The sequence below is a fragment of the Elgaria multicarinata genome, chromosome 2 (assembly GCF_023053635.1).
Source record: "Elgaria multicarinata webbii isolate HBS135686 ecotype San Diego chromosome 2, rElgMul1.1.pri, whole genome shotgun sequence".
Lineage (NCBI taxonomy): Eukaryota > Metazoa > Chordata > Lepidosauria > Squamata > Anguidae > Elgaria > Elgaria multicarinata.
The window spans coordinates 70,344,881-70,365,999 of NC_086172.1; the positions used below are offsets into that span (position 1 = coordinate 70,344,881).

At 42.5% G+C, this 21,119-nt stretch overlaps 1 protein-coding gene across 1 annotated transcript in view; it reads right to left on the minus strand.

Annotated features, from left to right (window-relative positions):
• The window catches only part of MRAS (muscle RAS oncogene homolog), a 53,501-nt gene extending 32,770 nt beyond the window's left edge, over positions 1-20,731 (minus strand). The window contains exon 1 of the mRNA XM_063116695.1: positions 20,632-20,731. The gene's annotated coding sequence lies outside the window, so the exon portion shown is untranslated. The remainder of the gene's footprint in view (positions 1-20,631) is intronic.
• Positions 20,732-21,119: the final 388 nt, after the last annotated feature.

The window sequence follows — 21,119 nt, forward strand, 5'->3', positions numbered from 1 at the left end:
ACAGCATAGTATCCCCCAGTGTGTAAAGTCGGTGTTATGCTATAATTCCGCCACTAGATGGTGCTGTCTCAATAAACACAATGGAATCTTTTAGAGAAGGGAAGTTTTCAATTCAAAGTCAAGTGGCTGCATGTAAAGGAGCTTGTTGTGATGGTGGGAAGACTGCAAAGGACAAACCCCCCGGTTAGTCTGCAGGGTTTTTCCTGTGTGTAGAGAAGCTCTAAGGTTCAAATCCTTACTGAACCATGAAGTTCACAGTGACCTGGTTCTGACATAATGACACTGTACATTAGTTTCCACCACTTTTAAAATGCCAGCTATGGCAGGGGTGCATTGCAGCTTGTCATTTCATGCAAAGCCGGCCAGGGTGGGTTGTTGGGTTGGTTAACAAATCACCTACAACCCCAAAACAGCTCATCGCTCAGAGGGAGAGAGTGATTGGGCAAAGCTTATACTGAGCTGGTTCCCATCTGACAAAAAGCCACCATGGGTTAATTTCCCTGCAGGGCTTGTCGTTGCACACTGGCTGCCATTTTTAAAATGCAAGCCACAGTGGGGTGTGTGTGTGTGTGCGCTGAAACTTGTTGTTATTTGTGGACCTGGCCCAGAATGAACTCTGGCCTGTTTCTCTCTCTTTCTCTTTGCCTAATCTGGAGATATGGATGGTGGAGGGAAGAGAACACCACCTTGAGCTTCTTGGAGATAGGCTGGAATATAAGTGTATTAGCTAAATAAAAGAAGTTCTTAGGTTTCACTGAATTCAGTGTTACTAAATTGATTAAATTTCTGATATTTCATCTATACTGGGTTGCATAAGAAAATGTTATTTTGCTGTCTCGTAATAGGCATTTGGCACACAGAACATTAGGAGCAATTTGCACTGTGTATACATATTATAAAGAACTCACCAATATAAGGAAACGACCCTCAAAATGAAGGCCAATCCAGTGGAGGAAAACCCAACAAACAGGAACATTTCATGAGTGGAAAATACTTGGCAAAGCCCACTAGAGTTGGTGGAATAGCTTTGAAAAATGGAGCTAAACAAAGGTTTCTCAAAACTGGGTATATGAACTAGTTCATAAACAAACTAATTCCTTCAGCTATATAAGCTCTGGACTCCCCTTGTGGTTTAAACATATGAGCCCCAGACTAAGGATCCAGAGATGAGACCATGGAAAGCAATGTTGATGGATACCACCACCACTGGGCTTCTCTAAAGGACGCTCATGACTGGCCACTTATGGAAGTTTGTGGGTCATTTTGACAAAGTTGTGAACTGCACATCTCCCATTCCTTGCCCTGGTAATTCCATTTTTTAGAAAACCTTGGATATCCCGATTTTTCAGAAATATCTTGGGATTTCCTCCTGGGTACAGCCAAAGTTGCACTATAAAACACCCCCTAGAGGGCACTGTCACATTCAATACTATGAGGAAGGGAAGTTTTCAATTACAGACCACACAGTCGCCCCTCTCCTCCCATGTAAATCAACTCATTACAATTGCGCAAGAGAAGCAGGAAGCAAAGCACTGGTAAGCAAACATGATTTCCCTTTAATCTAAAGAAGCCCACTGGCCAGCCATAGGCTTTACTTATCAACAGCATCTTCAGGCATTTAGGGACTAATTCCTACAGTACCCTTTGCTGTGACAAAGTTTAGCACTGGAGCTGTTGAAAAGAAATCTGTCAATGCACAGGTGCCATTCACACACACACAAATGCAGCACGTGAAATGGATGTAGTAATATCATATAGTGAAGACATTACTGCATAAATAGTAAACATCTAAATCAGAATTGCTAAAGGAACTGGTAGCAAAATATTCCTTAAAAAACTGGGGCAATGGCTTATTGAAAGTCATGATGACAAAAAAGAGAAAAAAGAGGCAACTAGAGTCCTTCTATTAGGATGCTATTATATTTCTGCTGTTAGTGAAATAGATTGGAGAGGTGTGATTCAAACAACTGCCACATGCACTATTTTAAGACCTGGAACAGAAGAGTCTTAAATTTTCTGCCATATATTTGTAATAAATTCCCATTTGCTTTCATTATCCATTCTCCCCCCTCTTTTTTAAAAAAATAGGTCAATAATGGTCTGGCAGGCGCATTAGCCAGGGAACAAGAGCAGACTGAAACTGCTCTGTTATTTAATAATTCAAATCCCAAATGCTTAATTAAAAACAGTTTTGCTAGATGGGGAAAAATGAATACGAAACCACATCTTGTTTCACAGGCTTCACTGATTGACATAAAGGATTTGCTTTCTTGCTTTCTAACACAATATAGATCATGATCTTGAGAAAGAGGAGCTCTTGGGGTAAATTGAGTGTAACAGAATACCTACTCCTCACCCAGTATTCCTCTAGCACTTTGTTGCACCATTAGTTTATGCTTCAAAGAATGTAGTGCTGAGATAGTCATAGTCAGAGAAGCTCAGGGTTCTGAGACTTTTCAGTAGAAGTCTAATTCTAGAATGATCATGAGTAGAATAATTTGTCCTGCATTCACACATCACATTTAGCATGGTGTGATTATGAATCTCATCACAGAATCATAGAATAGAAGAGTTGGAAGTGCCCTATAAGGCCATTGAGTCCAGGGCCTACACCAAGCAGGATATATCATAGAATCATAGAATAGCAGAGTTGGAAGGGACCTACAAGGCCATCGAGTCCAACCCCCTGCTCAATGCAGGAATCCACCCTAAAGCATCCCCGACAGATGCTTGTCCAGCTGCCTGTTGAAGGCCTCTAGTGTGGGAGAGCCCACAACCTCCCTAGGTAACTGATTCCATTGTCATACTGCTAACAGTCAGGAAGTTTTTCCTGATGTCCAGCTGGAATCTGGCTTCCTTTAACTTGAGCCCGTTATTCCGTGTCCTGCACTCTGGGATGATCGAGAAGAGATCCTGGCCCTCATCTGTATGACAACCTTTCAACCAGTACCTCACGTGATTTGGAAGCTATACTTCTATTAATGCAGCCCAAACTAGCATTTGCCTTTCTTGCAGCCATATCGCACTGTTGGCTCATATTCAGCTTGTGATCTACAACAATTCCAAGATCCTTCTTGTTTGTAGTATCCCCCATTTTGTAACTGTGCATTTAGTTTCTATTTCCTAAATGTAGAACTTAACATTTATCCCCATTAAATTTCATTCTGTTGTTTTCAGCCTAGCACTCCAACCTATCAAGATCACTTTGAAGTTTGTTTCTGTCTTCCAGGGTATTAGTTATCCCACCCAATTTTGTGTCATCTTCAAATTTGATAAGCGTTCCCTGCACCTTCTCGTTCAAATCATTCATAAAAATGTTGAAGAGCACTGGGCCCAGGACTGAGCCATGTGGTACCCCACTTGTTGCCTCTCCCCAGTTTGAGAAGGTTCCACGGATAAGTACTCTTTGAGTCTGATTCTGCAGCCAACTGTGAATCCACCTTATAGTTGTTCCATCTAGCCCACTTTTAGCTTGTTTGTTAATAGCTTTCACTATGAAAGCTGTATATGGTACGTGTCATGGGCTCCAACAGATTTCAGTGCACTTAAACACCACTATAATGCAGTAATGTGGCTCCTGCCTTTTATATACCACTTTCATATCACTTTTATAGTGCTATATCCTGCTTGGTATAGATCTGACCCAGCCCTCTGCTCAGTGCAAGAATCCACATTAAAGCATACCTGAGAGGTGGCTGTCCAACTGCATCTTGAATGCCTCTAGTGTGGGAGAGCCCATTACCTCCCTAGGTAATTGGTTCTATTGCCATACTCCTCTAACAGTCAGGAAGTTTTTCCTGATGTCTACCTGGAATCTGGCTTCCTGTAACTTGAGCCCATTAGTCTATGTCCTGCACTCTGGGATGATCAAGAAGAGATCCTGGCCCTCCTCTGTGTGACAACCTTTCAAGTACTTGAAGAGTGCTATCATGTCTCCCTCAATCTTCTCTTCTCAAGGCTAAACGTGCCCAGTTCTTTTAGTCTGTCCTCCTAGGGCTTTGTTTCCAGACCCCTGACCATCCTCATTGTCCTCCTCTGAACCCTCTCTAGCTTGTCTGCATCCTTCTTGAAGTGAGGTGCCCAGAACTGGATGCAGTATTCAAGATGTGGTCTAACCAGTATCATATAGAGGAGTACTAGCACCTTGCACAATTTGGAAGTTATATTTCTATTAATTTGCATGATCACGATTGGCACAATACACATGCTTCACCCTTCTTTTGGCCGTTTGCTGGGCAAGTTCCATATGTTTCATTTACACAACCAGTAGATGGCGCTGTGTTATTGTGTGAATCTGGAAGTATTACTGAATTTTTGGTGAGTTAAAAAATGGCGGAATAAAGTTTTAAAATTACGAGAGAGTCACCAGAGATTGACAATGTCATGAAAAGAACCCGCAAACATCTATGAGTGACCAACCATGAGTTCATGATAAAAGCCTTGTTTGAAGAGGGCCTACGAGAAGGATGGCAGTTCTATGCAGCCCGATTAGTATATACACACACACACCTTGCTTCATAAACCAGATCTTGACAATTTTCAGAATAAGGAGGCAAGAAAAGAAAAGCATAAGGCCTACCCCACATCCTCATTTTGCAGTAGGTTCCATGACCAGACCCACAAAAAACTGCTGGGTTCTGCGCTTGACTGCTCTGTACACTGACCAGGTCCCAACCGAGTACCGAGTATTTATTTCAGACGTTGCCCACTGTAGTTTTGAAAACTCCTGCAATGCTGGGGGAGTCTGAGCTCAGCTGCCCTGTGGACAGAATTACGCAGAGGAAGGAAATCTGATCTGGCACATCTGTAGCGAGGGGTGCTTCTGCCTACTTGGAAGTGCAGCAGTGGGGGAAAACATGTTCCTGCGTTTGTGCAAAGTGCTGCTGGGAGGGAGGCAGCATCTGTACTCATGGGCAGACCTAGTTGGCCTCCATGGAGCTCCTTGGGTCTTTGAAGGAGGGGGCATGAAGGAGTTTTTGGACATCTGAACTGTCCAGGTTAGATTTTGAGGCACTCTGGTGAAGACATACCATGAAATACTTTGAAATGGCTCCAATGTTTATAACAACATAAACTGTTGCAAGAAGGAGGAGGAGGGCATGGTTTTAATTGGAACATGGAGGTAGAAGAGAAGCAGCTTCTCCCACCCCCAGCCCTCAAGATAAGATCTGTTTTCTAAGGGAAATAAAACTTCTCCATAATTTTCTATCATCTCATTATTATTATTTTTAAAAAGACACAGCATGGAACATGAACACATTTGGAAATGTGCATACTCCCACATGATGCCATCTGTGCAGAATTTGCAGAAAACCCCAACCCCCATCCTGCCACAGTGTGATGAAAAAATTGCATTACATCGTTATATTGAGTTACACCTCAACTATTAGGAAAGAATTTTAAAAACAGAGCACTCAGGGTTCCAGGCACGTAAATCTGAGGCAGAAACAAGGTTTTTATTTTCTCAAGAGCGGCCAGGAATCATAAACAGTTCAGCGGCAGCTGAACTCTCAGGGCAACCCGAGGCAGAGCTTGTCTTCCTTTGGACAGGCAGAGGGGGAAGATGTTGTCGCACGAACTGAATAAGCTGCCTACCAAGGAGCTGAACAGGTAATATCAGATGCGGCAACTCTGCCAGTCTTGAACAAACACATCTGCTGATTCAGGAAAATACTGAAAATTCTGCCACAGAACAACCTCGGGAATTGTTCTTACCACTTCTTCCTTTACTCTAGTGAACAACCAATTGGCAACCTGCTTCTTCTCATCAGGGCATAACTACAACACAAACGTACACGGAGAGCCAGCATGGTGTGCTGCAGTGAGCAGGTGGAGTGTGGGATGAGGCCTGGAGAGGCCCGAGTTAAATTCCCTCTCTGCCTAAATTACTATACTGGCTTGTTGTGAGAATAAAATGAGCAGGAAGGAGAACAATGGATCTTGGAGGGAGGGAAAATTGACTACAAAGTTTGTGCTACTATTTAGAGCCAAACTAGACACTACGCTAAACGTGCCTCCTGAAGTCCATGTTGTTGTTTAAAAAAATCGTATCTACTAGGGCATCATTGGCACCACAACAGGGGAGAAAGGGATTGGCCCCCTCTCTATGTACTATGATCTCAACAAAAATGTCTTTCTCCTGCAAAGGCAACTATCCATATTTTTAAAACCAAAAACAGCAGCCATGGGTTTTAAGTGATACATTTAGCACCATGTCTAGTTTGAACCTTCGTTATCTTTCTTCTCCCATCAATAGGTGTTGTATCTTGTCTCTCTTCAAATATAACTTCACTGGTAACCTCTTTGCCACATAATAATCTGACAGCAGTGTCTTACTTCAGTCATATCCATATCCAGAATTTCTCTTCAAAAATAACAGCCTTTGTCGTCAGTTTCAGATGGAAAACAAAGTAAAAGATACTTATAATTCTTCCATTTTTCTTTACCTAATGCAATTCAAAGGTCAAACCTATAGTGCTTTGCCAAAGGCCACCACAAGTCATTTAAATGTACAATAAAAAAGTTTAGATACTTGGAATATAATTAAAATATAACTTAATAACAGTCAATCGCTGCCCCCAAGAGACCTGGCCAACTATGCCTTACTTTGCATGTTTAGGCAGCAACAAAGGCTTTTATTTATTTATTTATTTATTTATTTCATTTCTATACCGCCCAATAGCCAGAGCTCTCCTAGCAGTTTCCCTGCCCTCTATGTATGTGATTTTTTGTTGTTGTGCAAGGGCATTTATTCTGTTATTGCTGCTGCCAAATTGTATTGGATTGTTTTATTGCTTTAATATGATTTTATGTTTTAAAGATATATTGTCAGCTGCTCTGGGGGCCCTTTTTAAGGTGGATGATCTGGAATATAAATGAACATATAAATAATGTTGTGCCAGTGCAACTACTGTACAGTTCCTGTGTTACAATTGCTACAAGATGCTTGAGCCATGAAAGGAAATTAAGGCTGCAGTCATGCCCCACCCCCAAGAAAGACCTTCCTCTCCATTTTTCCATTAGACCTTTCATTAGTCTTCCCTGATCCAGGAACAAGCACAGAAGAATCCCTATAGCCTCATACCTTTCTCACTGAATAAACTGTAGTATCCTTCCAAAGTCTTCTGGGCAGGGCCAGAGTTATACCCACAGCTACAGATTCTGTAACACACTCGGCAGGGGTGTTGCTCAGCACTTAAAAGCCTTGGGACTGTAGGACGCAAGTCTGCATAAAATTGGCAAATCTTGCCTGGTATGTATGCAAAGGTCGAAAGAATTACTAGGATGTGTTTAAATTTCACAGCCAATTATTTTCTCATACAAATAAACTCAAATTAAAGAAGTTCTTCAGTTCATTTGTACTCTGCCCATTCCCATCCCAAACCAATGGAAAAACTGTTTTCTAAGCTTAATCGCCATGAAGGAAGGGATTGTGATTGTGCGCATGTGTGTACTGCATTGTAGAATATAAGGAGGGGAGGGCAGCAATCGCCCTTGACACTCGCCCCCTGCATGTCAATTAAGCATGGCAAAAAACCAACCCTTCCATGGGGATCAATGGACACAACTGGGAATAGATCTAGGGCCCTAGGATGTAGATTTGGGGCTAGGGCTGCATGATCCCAGGCCTACCAATGCCCCTGTCACTCCAGATCTGATAGATTCTACTGCGAATACATGTAACATTTGCCTGATGGTTGCATTTCCCTTGCTTGCGATACATCCCAAGGAGGTTGGAGGGCAATTTGCAATAGGAAACTCAGGGGAGGGGTACTTAACCCTTCTCCTTCCCTAACCCCCTTCCCTCTGAAACTCACCTTCCACAAGCGGCTTCTTTTCCTCAGCCTGGAGGATTCCACCCCAATGTTTACCTCCCCAACATGGTTCTAGAGCAGCCTCCTCCTTCAGATATGCTGAACAACTCCCATCATCCCCAGCAAGCATGGTCATTGGCAAAGAAATGAAATGGATGATTGGGAGCTACCCCTGTAGTCAGAGCATTTATGCATCTAGTTCAGTACTGTCCGCTCTGACTGGAAGTAGCTCTCCAAGGTCTCAGGCAGAAATCTTTCGGTAGACCTGCTATCTGACCCTTTTAACTGGAGCTGCCAGGGATTGAACCTGGGACCTTTGGCATGCAAAGCAGGTGTTCTACCACTGACCCATGGGTGCTTGACAATATGGCCAGCTTCAAGGATTTATTGTGCAGTGTAGATCAGTCACCAATAGACTTGACTTCTGTAGCATCTCACCGTCCTCTTTCAGTCCATGCCAAGAGGGTACTTTTATGGTCCTAGGTGTTTTGATCTTTCTGAAAGAGTCAGTACCACTACCAACTGCTTCATGAGAAAAGGTGTAAGGATCAGGCCATGTTTTATACAAGAGGTGCTTTTTTTCTGACAATTTTTCACTGTACACTGTACATGCACCACCCCTCAACCCATGCCACACTTTTTCCTTTTCATTCTCCCATCACTTGCTTTCTCACCGCTTCCATTTCAAATTGGAACTCAATCCCTCATGTTCGTTACCTTCTCAGTGCTTCAGATGCAGAGTCCAACCCCTTTGATCTTTAAAGCAATGCTTTCTAGGGGTGTTTCCTTAACCTTTCAAGATATTTCTCTTTCTCAAGCATGTGAATAATATCCTCCTCTTGCAGACTTGAAAGTGAATTCCTTATCAGATTTGCTTCCCTGTGATACACACACACACACACACACACACACACACACTTGTTATTACAGGGCAGTCTGAAAAACACTTTTTCTCCCACCCTACATCTTTTTTTCTAGAGCTCAAACAAATCTTCAAAATGAAGTACAAACACAATGAACTCCACAAATTTGCACAAGGAAAGCTCAGCCGCACTTTTACTTTTAGGTTTGCAGAGGGTTGTGTCACACTGAAATGCCATGAGAAGCCATTAAAGGGCAGTCACCCTAAGGTAGTTACATATTCTTAAATGGCTTTGTAATGACAGTGAATGTCCATACAATACTGCTCCTCTCACACACCTTAAGGCTGTAGTCCTGTGCACACTTTCCAGTTAGCTAAGCCCCACTGAAGATAGTGCAGTAGCAGAATGGACACTTTATTTATACCAGGGGTGTTGAACCTCTTTCAGCCTGAGGGCTGAATTCAATTTCAGAGAAGCACTCTGGGGCCACATCCCAGAGGTGCACAAGGCAAAAAGTGGAAGGGGCAGGTAAAAAAATACAACAACAACACCGGACCAGCTTGTTTTAGCTTAAAGCTCTTACTGACAGTAATTAAAAGCCTTAGGAAAGGCATTTCACACCACTTAGAATGGGAAAACAACTGCATAAAATCTGAGAAATCACCAAAATGATTGGTGGTTGGGGAACAGGGGTGGGGCAAGGGGGGGTGGCCATTTGGGGAATCCCATAGGGCTCGCTTGGGGTCCTAGGCAGGCCAGATTGGGATCCTGGGCCTGAATTTCTGTACCCCTGATTTATAGGATGCCTCCTTCCAGTGTGCTTCAGAGGTCTCTCAAGGCAGAGGTATGTGAAATGGTGGCAAGCCAGGTTGAAGTCTTGTTATGGTGTATTATGAAATGTGTGTGCTTGGCTGGTATATGAGACTTGCCTTGTAGCGTTTAGGTTCCTTCCAGCTCTATGATAGACCATCTAGTCCATGTCTGACTCAGTAGGAAGCAACCTTTTGTCTGTTGCTACCACAGGACTACTTACATTCAGAAAAATGGGGGGTATTTGGAACCTTGAGGGGTGGGATTCTGCCCATTTGATTCTGGGCTTCAAACTTTACAACAGCAACATGGGGAGAAGTTACAGAGAAAAGCTGCCTGTGCCCTGTGCCACTCAGAGTATATGAAGGGTCCCTATTTCATTCCCAGTGAGATTTACAAGCGTTATCCAATGAAGTTGAACTAGCTTGAACTCACAGAGCCAGAAGACTAAGAAAGTTTTCTCTTCACTTCAGAAGATACAATGTTGAATGTTAGCACCAGCATGAGCAAAACCAAGGCCATCTCCTTTGCTCATACCTTATAACTGCCCTTGAGTCCAAACCCTCAGTGTGGTCACCCAGGGTATAGAGGCCCTCTGTTATGTTAACCTGTGATTGTCCAGAGATCCACCTGGCATGCTGCCCATTCCTTCTCCTCTCCTCCTAGCGCTGTCCCTCCCTCTTGTACTGAACCCACATTTCCAAGGCCAGCGCTTTCCTCTTGGTTTGCACTACCTTGGTTACCCAGATAGAGCTTCGTTCCCATAAAGCATCCATGGCTACATTTAGCCAACATCTATTTTAGTGGTGTGAGGAACCCGGCTAACTGCCTAAGGGGACTTCCACTCTGGCTGCAAAGCTACGATATTTGGGCTGCGGAGCCTTGTGTGTGCGCTGATACCCTTGGAGATCCAGAGAGACATGTACCTCAGAGTGGGGGCAAGTTGCTGGCTTTAAGGTCAGTGGTTTCCCTTTTATGTGTACAAGCTAAGAACCAAAGGATTATTTGCTATGAATTTGTTGGGTCTGGAGCCAGATCACATTTAATGGTCCACTGGGTTAGTCTATCCCCCATTTAGCCAGTTTCCCTTCCATCCCTTTTTCTCTTACCTCTTCCCCATGTTTGTTATTTTCTTTGGGTTAGTTAAGGGTTTTAAGAGATGGATTGCTTCGCTGCCCTCACATTGAGCTTATTTTTGCAACTATATTCTGTACCATGTAGGGCTCGGGGATTCTTAAATGCAGCTTAGCCTGCCTTCAATTTGCCTTTGCAGCCTTTTCCTGCATGGGAACAGAGGCCACAGTATGGTCTGTGGTCTTCTAGGCTATGGTAAGTACCCCACCTAGAGTACTGCAGGTAGCCAAAACTTTCTGTCAATTCCTAATTAATTTTGAATTACCAAGAAATGAAGGCTTCTGATTTTCCCACCTCTGAAACAGGTAAATATACCGCCTTTAACTTCATGAGAGCCAGCATGATGTAGTGGTTAGAAGTTGGGTTGGAACTTGTGAGATCTGGGTTCTATTCCCCACTTGGCCATGAAGCTCACTGGGTAACCATGGGGCAGTCACCAACTCACATCCTAAGCTATCACACAGGGTTGTTGTGAGGATAAATTGGAGAGGTGGAGGACCATGGAAGCTGCCTTGGTTTCCTTGCAAACGGTGGAAAAAAATGGTGGGATATAAATGTTAAAAATAAACAAACATCTTTTCCTCTCCTGATACCACCCCGAATCTGTCCACTCTAACCTTGCATGACCAACCCATAGCAGTGAAACTCAAGTTTCCCTAATTGCACTTAGGCCTTCAAAGACCATCCTGCCATTACCTCAGCCTCTACCTTTTCTTGCTCTGTTGCTGCTATTAGGGACCGCAAGGAAACAAATTGCCAGTCCACAGCTAAGGGTACTGAATGAAACAATTTTTTCCTTCTGTAAATATCTGTGGCAAAATAGAACATGAATTCTTTACCTTTAAGCTTTTGCCAGTATCCTTGAGCCAACTTACCCACTGCGTCTAGCACAACGTACAGTCTAGATGTGCACCACACCTCTTCCCCAAAATCTAGTATTTCCATATCATTCCAGTACACATGTATAGATGTTTACATACACACCTGATCAAAGACAGCTGATGGCATTTCCAGTAACAAAGTACTACTTCACACACTGCATCGTTACACAATGGCATTCAATATTACAAAATGTGATGAGGGCCACCAACTTAGACAGCTTTAAAGCGGGGTGGGGGAGGCATATTCATAGAGGAAAAGGCTATCAGTGGGCTTCGAGTCATGATGATGGCTATGTACTACCTCCAGGAATAGAGGCAGCCTGCCTCTAAGTACCGGTTGCTGGGGAAAAAGAGCAGTAGGAGGCTATTGCCCTCATATCCTGCTTGTGGGCTTCCCAGAGGTATCTGGTTGGCCACTCTGGGAAACCAGATGCTGACTAGTTAGGCCTTTGATCTGATCCAGCAACACTCCTCTTCAGTTCTTACATTCAAATAGATTTCGGAATCTGAATTAAGCATAAAAAAGGATCCTAAAAATAACAGCGCCAGGAAGATGACTTTCCTACAGGAACTTTAGAGAAGGAAAATGAATAGAAAACACAGGCTCTTCAATCCCCTATCACCCTTGAGCTGAACCATTGCAACACCCAAGAATGGTTATTTTCCCCACACAGAATATTATATCTGTGAACACCACAGTTCACAGATGTAACACCACAGTTCTTGCTCCACAGTAACCTCCCTACTCCTCTTGCTGTATCTTTTGCTAGGAAACACACAAGGCACAGTGCCAATTATGGGGATGATTCATCATCTCCATATTCTCCACTGACATCACAATGTAGTGTTGCCAATTAAAATCACAAGTCCACATACAGCGGGGCAGGCGTCCAGCAGCTTGGGCAGACGGAAGCCATCATGTTTGGTTTTTTTAAAATGTCTCTGTTGCGCCTCTTGGACAGCTCCACCCTTACACTGTTAACATTTCTGGCCTGATAAAGACGGAAAGAAAATCTTTTTCCATTGAAGTGAACAGATTGTGGGTCAGTTGCTCACCCGGCCCCTTTCACTTCTGCGAGGTTCCACCTAGTTAAAAAAAAAGCCCCTTTCTTTCTTTAAAGGGAAAAAGCCTCATTTATGCAACGATCATTTCCTCTTTAAATCTTGAGTAAGCGAAATCAACCCACAAACCTACAAGTAAACAGAAATTAGGTTTCACATCCTTCCTGGGGGAAAAATGAACGTGTTCTCAAGGGGCATGAAAGCCATTGATATAAGGGTGAGAAGATCTCCCTCTTGCTGTCCTTCTCTATAACCCAACTTGGAAACAGCCCACCCATATCACTTAGATCAGGGATGGGCAATTTCCAGGAGTCAGGGTCTGCATTGCCCCCATCCCTGACAGGGCCTCAGCAAAAAAAATAAAAAATAAAAAAAGTTTAAAAAGTTTAAAAAAATGGTGAATCATGCTCCTGGGAGGAACAAAAGTAACTGTTTTTTTTTTTTTTTTTTTTGGCAGCCACTTCAAATTCAGTAGCAGCAATATGACTTGTTGTGTGCAAAACATACCAGGGTGGTTCTTATTGCTCACCTCTGACTTAGATCCACGCAATATGTTTAGAATCAGGGTGCAGGAAAGCAAGGGGCTTGTAATACTAATAGTAGGCTCTGGTGGAAGGGCCCCCGATGCCTACATTGAAGATGGCACATGTAAACCTCTCCTCTTCCAGAAAAGTGAGCAGACCCTGGAAGCATCTTTTGCCCCTGGAGATCATGGGGTTGAATCAATTTATGGTCTCTATGATTTCCAGTGGACAAAGATGTTGCCAGCATCACTACACTGCCACTTCTCTGAAGCAGCGGAGGCCTACGAAGTCTCCCTTATCTTCAACCAGTATCTCCACTTCTTGCTATCTCATTCTGCCGTCCCCAAAGTGAATTTCTTGCTTTGGGAAAAGGGAATGGGGTAGCAGGAGGCAGTGAGCTTGGGGGTGGGATGGTGGAAAAAAATTAGGGGAAAATAACCCATGTTTTCTCAGAGATGTGAGGAATTTGGAAAAATCTTTTCCTGAATTTCTCCCCATTTTCTCGCTTTCCCCATAGGCCTTCAGATCTTTAGGAGGGCAGATTCTCTTCCCAAGAATTCAAGCAAGTGTGATCACATCAGTGGAGACCCCTGCTTTGACCTCTCACCCAACGCATAGAATGTACTTCCAAATAAAGCATGTATAGAAATGTTCTGTAAATCTGGCAAGATACTACTCTTATCTTTAGTCTATAGACCACATTATATCAGACTCAGCTACTTGCAGTATGAGTAAGAGGAAGATTCATAAGGGCCCTAAATCTCAGGGAATGAATTTCCTTCCATTCTCCCCCTCCCTATTAAGGTTATAATAATGCAACTCCACCAACATCACTCAAGCCATGCCAAAGGTTAAACCAAACTCCCTTTGTCTATATATAATAATTGACACTTGACAGCTTTGTGTGCTTTATAAAAATAAAATAAAAAATAAGAAGTAAAACAATTATACCCAAAGCTAAAAGACAGACAAGTGAGTTATAGCTAAAGAATTTGGCATTTAGAAAATCCTTAATTCCTGGAATTTCATGGGGTCCTGCTCACACTAGATAGATAAGTTTTAATTTAGAAATAGTTGGCAGACTACTTTTTACACAGCCAGAGGGATCTGGAGGCCCATTCTGGTGCAATGCTCTTTCTCTATGTATCAATGTGTAGGTTAAGAGACATGAAAAAAGAGCATTCAATTATTCTAGCAATGTCCATGTGGCTTTTGAGTCCTCCTGACATAGTGTATTTCTAATTTTCTCCCCTGTAGGAAGTCCTCCACATAGGAAAAATGTCAGAAATAAGCCTAGAATGTCACGTACTGATCTCTGAATAGAAGAGACATACACCTCATGCAGAAGACCCCAGGTATAATGCCTGCCATCCTCAGATAGCAAGGCTAGGAAAGACTCCTACCAGTGTCAGAGACCTTGGAGAAGTCCTGTGGGTCTCAGTGGAAAGTATTGGCCTAAATCAGCCTGCACCAATCTGTTACTCTCCAGATGACCTCGCTGTTACTCCCACCATTCCTCACCACTGGCCACCCTGGCTGAGGATAATAGGAGTTGGTCCAAAACCTCCAGAGGGCACCAAGTTGTGAAATGCTGTCCCTAGAAGGACCAATAGCTTGGCTCAGTGTTTGACAGTTTCTTGTAGCCTTATTCGATTTTGGAGTTACGTTTCGTATACTATTGGAAATATGTTAGTTTCCTATAAGGACTAGTGCTGATGTACCTGATCTTTCTAGTAGTGGTGCAACCGTTTAGTGTGTGTGCATCCATGCTAGCTGCTCCCTGAACCAACTAGGGATGTCCACTGCCAGGAAATCTGATTCTTTTTTGGCTTAACAATCTTCCAAGGCATGTACGACTCACTTTCTGGGTGTGACACAAGCTGTGGTCTGTTTTCAGAACTCTGGGAACTTTTTTGCACATTTTTTGAAGGTTCTGCAATTTGTGCAAATTATGCAAATTCAGCTGTATTTTGTGTAATATGAGCAAATTCATCTATAATCTGTGCAGATTGCTCAAAAATTGCACAAATTCACACAAATTATGCAAATTCAGCCATACTTTGTGTAATATGTGCAAATTTGGCCATAAAATTGCTCAAAATTTGCACAAACTGCAGAGCCTTTCCACCCCAAAATACATAAAATTCCCAAAAGATCTGCGAACTAGGCTGACACACTGCAGATAAAACCATGAGTTGAGCACCACAGTGGGGCGAGCCTAGAAAAACCTGTCAAACTCTACCCCTCAGACATATTTCTCCAACATCTCTCAGCCAACACATGTGCCCCAAGGTTGTGGCAGCCAGAAGCATGTATGTACTGTAAGCCCCATTGTGGTCAAATGGGGGAAAACTTACAAGTAAGGACTAAGACTAAGGATGGCTCACTAAGTAACACCCCCACATTGTGGAATGCTTTAATTTCCCCCATGCTAATCACCTGTAATTGCATCTATCTTAGATCCTACTGCTGCACAGATGGAATTTTTGCACCCATTAAACTGCCTATTGATTTAAAGGAAATGTTATGGGAAGATTCAGTTCCAGGGTCAGGACCTTACATGTTGTTTGTACATATCCAGTACATATAGAGTTGACTTTTTGGCAGTGACAAGAGTCCCCTTAAAGTCAAATTAAAACCCTATATTTGCAAAGGAACAGATAGGCAAGAATTCATAATAATGATAATAATAATAATAATAATAATAATAATAATAGTAGTAGTAGTAGTAGTAATATCATCATTGGTTGATTCGGTTTTGTTTTTAGAAAAAAAATACTTCTATGCTGCTTTTCTAGAAGTTCAAAGCTATTTACATTAAATTAAAAAATAACAACACACCAAAACAAACAATTGTTAAAGCCACAAACAAAATCACAGCAATATCAATACACTACTACGGATTTACAAAAAAAAACCCCAGAAAAACAAAACCACAAACATCTACAGAAACCCAATTCATTTAACCAAAGGCAGGCGGATGAGGTGGGTCTTAAAACTGTTCCAAGAAGTTAGCAAAGAGGTAGCCCTCATTGCTTTTAGCCACCATGGGCATGATTCATGGCACGACAGGGTATAAATATTTGAAACAAGCTCTCCCTAACTTCTGAGGAAAAGATTTCACAATTTTTGGGCAATTGCTGAGCAGCAGAGCCTGGCTCCTGGCTATTTCTGTCTGAACCTCTTGCAGAACCCACTATGCTGGCTGTGGATAATGGGAGTTATAGTCAAACACATCAGGAGGGCAACAGGTTGGGAAAAGCTGGAACTTTTTGAGCCTTTTGCTCCTTTTTTGTAAGTTGGCAAATAGGCTCATAACAAAATTTGAAAATATTGTTTGACTGGTTTGGTAGACACTGTAACAAGGTTATAATTTTGAATGTGCCTGCTTAATGAATAAAAACACAAAACACAATTTGCAGCAACCAAAATGATAATACAGAATAGAAGCTAAAGCATGCAAGCAAAATATGAATGTATGTCACAGGCATAATGCCTGTGAAAATAAGGAAGTTAATACACACACAGCAGTGGAGTTAACTGGGTGGCCTTAGGTCAGTCATCTGTTCTCAGTCAAACCTACGTCATAGGGCTTTTAAGAGGATAAGAGGGAAAACTAGGCCTGCCGAGAGCAACACTGCATTTTAATCACAAGTTTCAAATAGCCCACTAAAACTTGGCAATGAGATGACTTGGTGGGCCTCCTAGGGAGGCGATGCCATAAGAGCAGAGTCACCACTGAGAAGTCCCTGCCCTTGGCCAAACTAGATCTCACCTCACAGAAGGAAGGCATCCAGAACAAAATATCTTAAATGAATGGGAGGACTCAGGAAAATTTCCTTCAGGAAAATCAGGGCAGCATACAGAGGGTTATCCTATTTCATCATTGCAACAACATGAGTTTGTTAGGCTAAGACATTGCGAATAGCCCAAGGCCACCCAGGGAATTTCAGCGCAATAAACTACTCCATCCACTCCACCACTCTGGCTGTTGATTGCCTATTGTATGCTCCAATTACAATGGCTTCTTTTATGACTAGACTCCAGAGGATTAAGAGGTATGAACTCTTACAATGCAATGTTTTCAGATGCGATTGTGGGTGTAAGGCTGCTGTCTTATGCATATTTATTCTGAGAATAACCCTCACTGAATTCAATGAGATTTAATTCTAAGCATGCACAAGATGGTGCAGTAAGTTTGCACTGGATTGTGAGAATTATCGCCATGTAGCAGGTATTCAAACCAGAGGGCTGGAAACCAAAACCTCTCATTTTAACCCTTCTCATCAATTCTTGCACTATTGGCTCTTTTGGACTAGACACTAACTTACCAGTCATCCAAAGCACAACAGAACTATTCTTAAGAGTGACTTCAGACCAGCAATACTAGGCTTAATTATAGAAATCACAGTCAATAACGCTTTTGCTCTCTTGAGAAAGCAATGTATTCTTGAACTGGAAAACAGCCGTGTACAGGCAAACATATTTAAATGTAAAAAAAATTAAGCAAAGGCCTGTACCATAATTTTATATTCTGTCTTTCTACCAAATCCCTTAACACACACACACTCATAAACATCTGTGAGGAATGTTAAGGCAGCCTTCCCCAACCTGGTGCTCTCCAAACAAGTTGCAGTCCAAAACATCTGAAGAATAGTAGTTTGGGGAAGGCCAAGCAAAGGGATAGAGAGACTGGCCCAAGATGATCCAGAGAGTTTTGATGAGGTGGTTCCTCACAAAAGACTCCTCTGCAAACGTTGCAGTCACAAGATGAGAGGAGAGGTCCTTTATGCATCCTATTAAAGTAATGGATTAGAAGTGATGCATAGAAGACACTGTATGGAGATGTGAGTGACCACACAGAGCACTCCGGGACTGGATTCACATGACACACTAACCCACACTCAGTGGTTGCATATGGGTAGTTGTTGACCCACAGATTGTTTTTGAACCGTGGGTTAGCATGTTGTCTGAACCCAGGATATTTTCTGCAGAGTGGCTTGTTAACCCTGCAGTGTGGGTTATTTTTCTCGAGCAAGCTACTTTGAGAACCCATGGTTTGTTGCTGGGTTGCTCAGGGTGGTTTATAAGTCACACTACATGGTTAATAAGCCATCCTGAAGAAAATGTATTGGGTTCAGACAACACACTAATCTGTGGTTCAGCAGCAACCCACACTAAATCACTGAGTGTGGGCTAGCATTTTGTGGGAACAGCCTCCTCCACTGATGCTGCCTTAAAACAGGTTGTTTCAACTTGCTGAACGGCACAGATAGTCATGGGTGAGGTTTATATAAATTGCAATTTCACACAAAAGTATATGACAGCTGCAGGTCTACCACCCCTTTCCATCTCTTGGGATGTCAACCTTGCTAAAAGCAATCACGTTCAGCATTATTCATCCCAGATAGTAAGAATTTTTGCCCTGGTACATAGACTAAAAGATAGGACAATGACGTTTATCAGTTTCCTGTTGTCTGTGGGACATTACTTATTGGAATCCATATCAAAAACTGTTTAGCATGGGTCAATGTGTAGGCATGCCAAGTTACTTTGGATTAGAAGTGCCCAGTTTTAGGTTTAACTGCTCTGCTACCTTGTCTATAGTAAATGAAATAAGGAGTCCTGTTCACATCATATAGCTTCTCTTGTACATTCAAGAACCTTCTGTATCAAGAACATTCATGCCAGGCACACATTAGAAGAGCCTCAAAAGTGCTTTTTAGAGTCATGTCAAGATGGGCTCAGGGTCAGTTTGCATGCTGAACACATCCACAGAAAATCTAGAAGCAGCAAATCTGTGCAGAATTTGGTATGTAGGGTATGCAGTCATATGATTTCTTCACCACACGCTCCATCTGCAGCTCCGTCCACAATGTCCTGTGCTACCACAATGTGGCTGAAACACAGTTGTGACAAGAGTAATGATGGTTCCCATGCACTACACCCTGGAGACAAAAACACACAGAACAGACTGAACTCACTTTTTCTATGTGGAAGTCACGTTTGTGATGGGAAATTATCACATGTAAAGCAGCCTCAAATGTTGCAAGCTGAATATGTGGCAAAGCTGTCACATGCCCGTGTGCCAAAGAGCCAACTCACATGCAACTGTTTGAGATGAACAGATCATCAGAAGTTAATTACACCTCATTCATTCCACACAATGAACTTTCAGAGGGAGAGCCATGCAGCAAACACAAAAGAGAATGTTGTGACACCTTAAAAGATTCAACACATTTATTGTGGCATAAGCTTTTGAAGATGAGAGTCCATTTCATTAGATGCATCAGAAAGCTATTCTTCTTTGTTTCTAACATTATCAACCATACGTTCTCCTTAACAGTGACCTGTTATATTAAACTCTTGCACAAATCAGGCAAGAGTGGAGCAATCCACCTTTTGCTATCAGTTCCAATATTTCTGCCCATTCTTGTTTTCACTTTGTTGAGTCCACAGTACCAGAATCTAGACAACTTTGGCTACATATGGCACATTATTAATCAGATGGATCACGTTTACACTGCCCATGTGAATTAGCTTTTGGAAAGTTAACTTGCGTATACTCTTAAGTGGTTGTCACTGACTGGGAGTGTCTTCATAAATTTGCTCTCTTCTAGATTCTCCTTTCACAACTGACTAGATACCTGTTTTTCAGAATTAAGACACTGTGTTTCATACACTAGTTGTACACCATGTGAAGATGTGCTTCATTAAAGCTACTATTCATTAAGTATTAGACTCTTTCTTATAAAGTATTGTTTTTAGCTCTCGATTATGCAACTTTCACACCAATACCTTCAAATCCAAGGCTTTCACCTCTGAGACACTGAGCTTTTCGAAAGAGAGAGGTATACTGTGTTTTTTTTTCAAAAGCATTTTCTTACATAGAAACTGGAAAACATCTTCTGTCATAAGAGTCCAAGCATAAAGGTCAAATATTTGAATTGTACTACCAGCAGCGGAGTCTACAATACAGTTACTTGGGAGCAAATCACATTTAATCCAGCAGGATTTACTTCTGAGTAAACATAGAAGTGGTTGGTCAGTATAAAAAGAGGCCACAACAATTCCCAAGCATGCAGCATATTGTAAACAAAAGAAAGAAAGAAAAAGTTCTCTTTGGAGAAAGAAAATTATTCTTTTTCCTCATGAGCAACTGTACTTCCCAACAGTTGCAAAAGGAGTTACTTCTTCCTTAATTTCTCAACAAAGGAGCATCTCAACAAACCTATCACCAGTCATTAAAAAAACGCGGGGAGCAAAAATGTGAACCACAAACAAGCCTTCAAATGACACATTGCACCCTTTCTCCAGCTGTTTAAGGGGGATGAATGAGAACTCCGTCCAGATTAGTGTGTAAACATACACATTTCTTAAAAGGAAAGAGCTTCAAATACAGGGCGTACAGCACTATAGCAATGGGCAATCGCCAGCCTCAACTACGAACTGTGGGCAGGATCCAAAGACATCACCTTTCAGGGAAAAGCCCCAAACCAAAACCCTTAAAACACTGTATCGCATTCAGTCTGGAGTCACTCACCCACAACACCCTGCTTGATCGAGCTTGGTCGGTCGCAGGGCAAGCCCCCCTGCCTGGCTCCCGTTGGCGCGCCTTTCTCTTAAAGTGCATCCATCCCTTTGGAGAACAGTAAGAGAAAGGATGGTCATTAACCCCCCACCGTCCGTCAGTCACTCAGTCACCCCCTCCTCCCCGTTTATGTCCAATCAGCCCGGCTCTGCCCTCTTAAAGGGGCAGCAGCTTCTCTCTGCGAGGTAAGAGAGACACTCAACCATTCTTTATAAATAGAAGCGACCAGATTGGGGGAGCGACTAGTAGGCTTTATTTCTCGAGCGGGTTTATTCGAAACGGAGGAGATGGATTCGCAGTCGTCCGCTGGCTTTGTTTGGGAGTTGGGATGAGCATAAAAGATCACCCTGATCCGGGTCCCTGAAAATCGTCTTTCCCCCGGAATCAACAAGAGCAGAACAACCTCCTTGAAGAAAATGGTCCGGCCCTGCCCAAGTTCC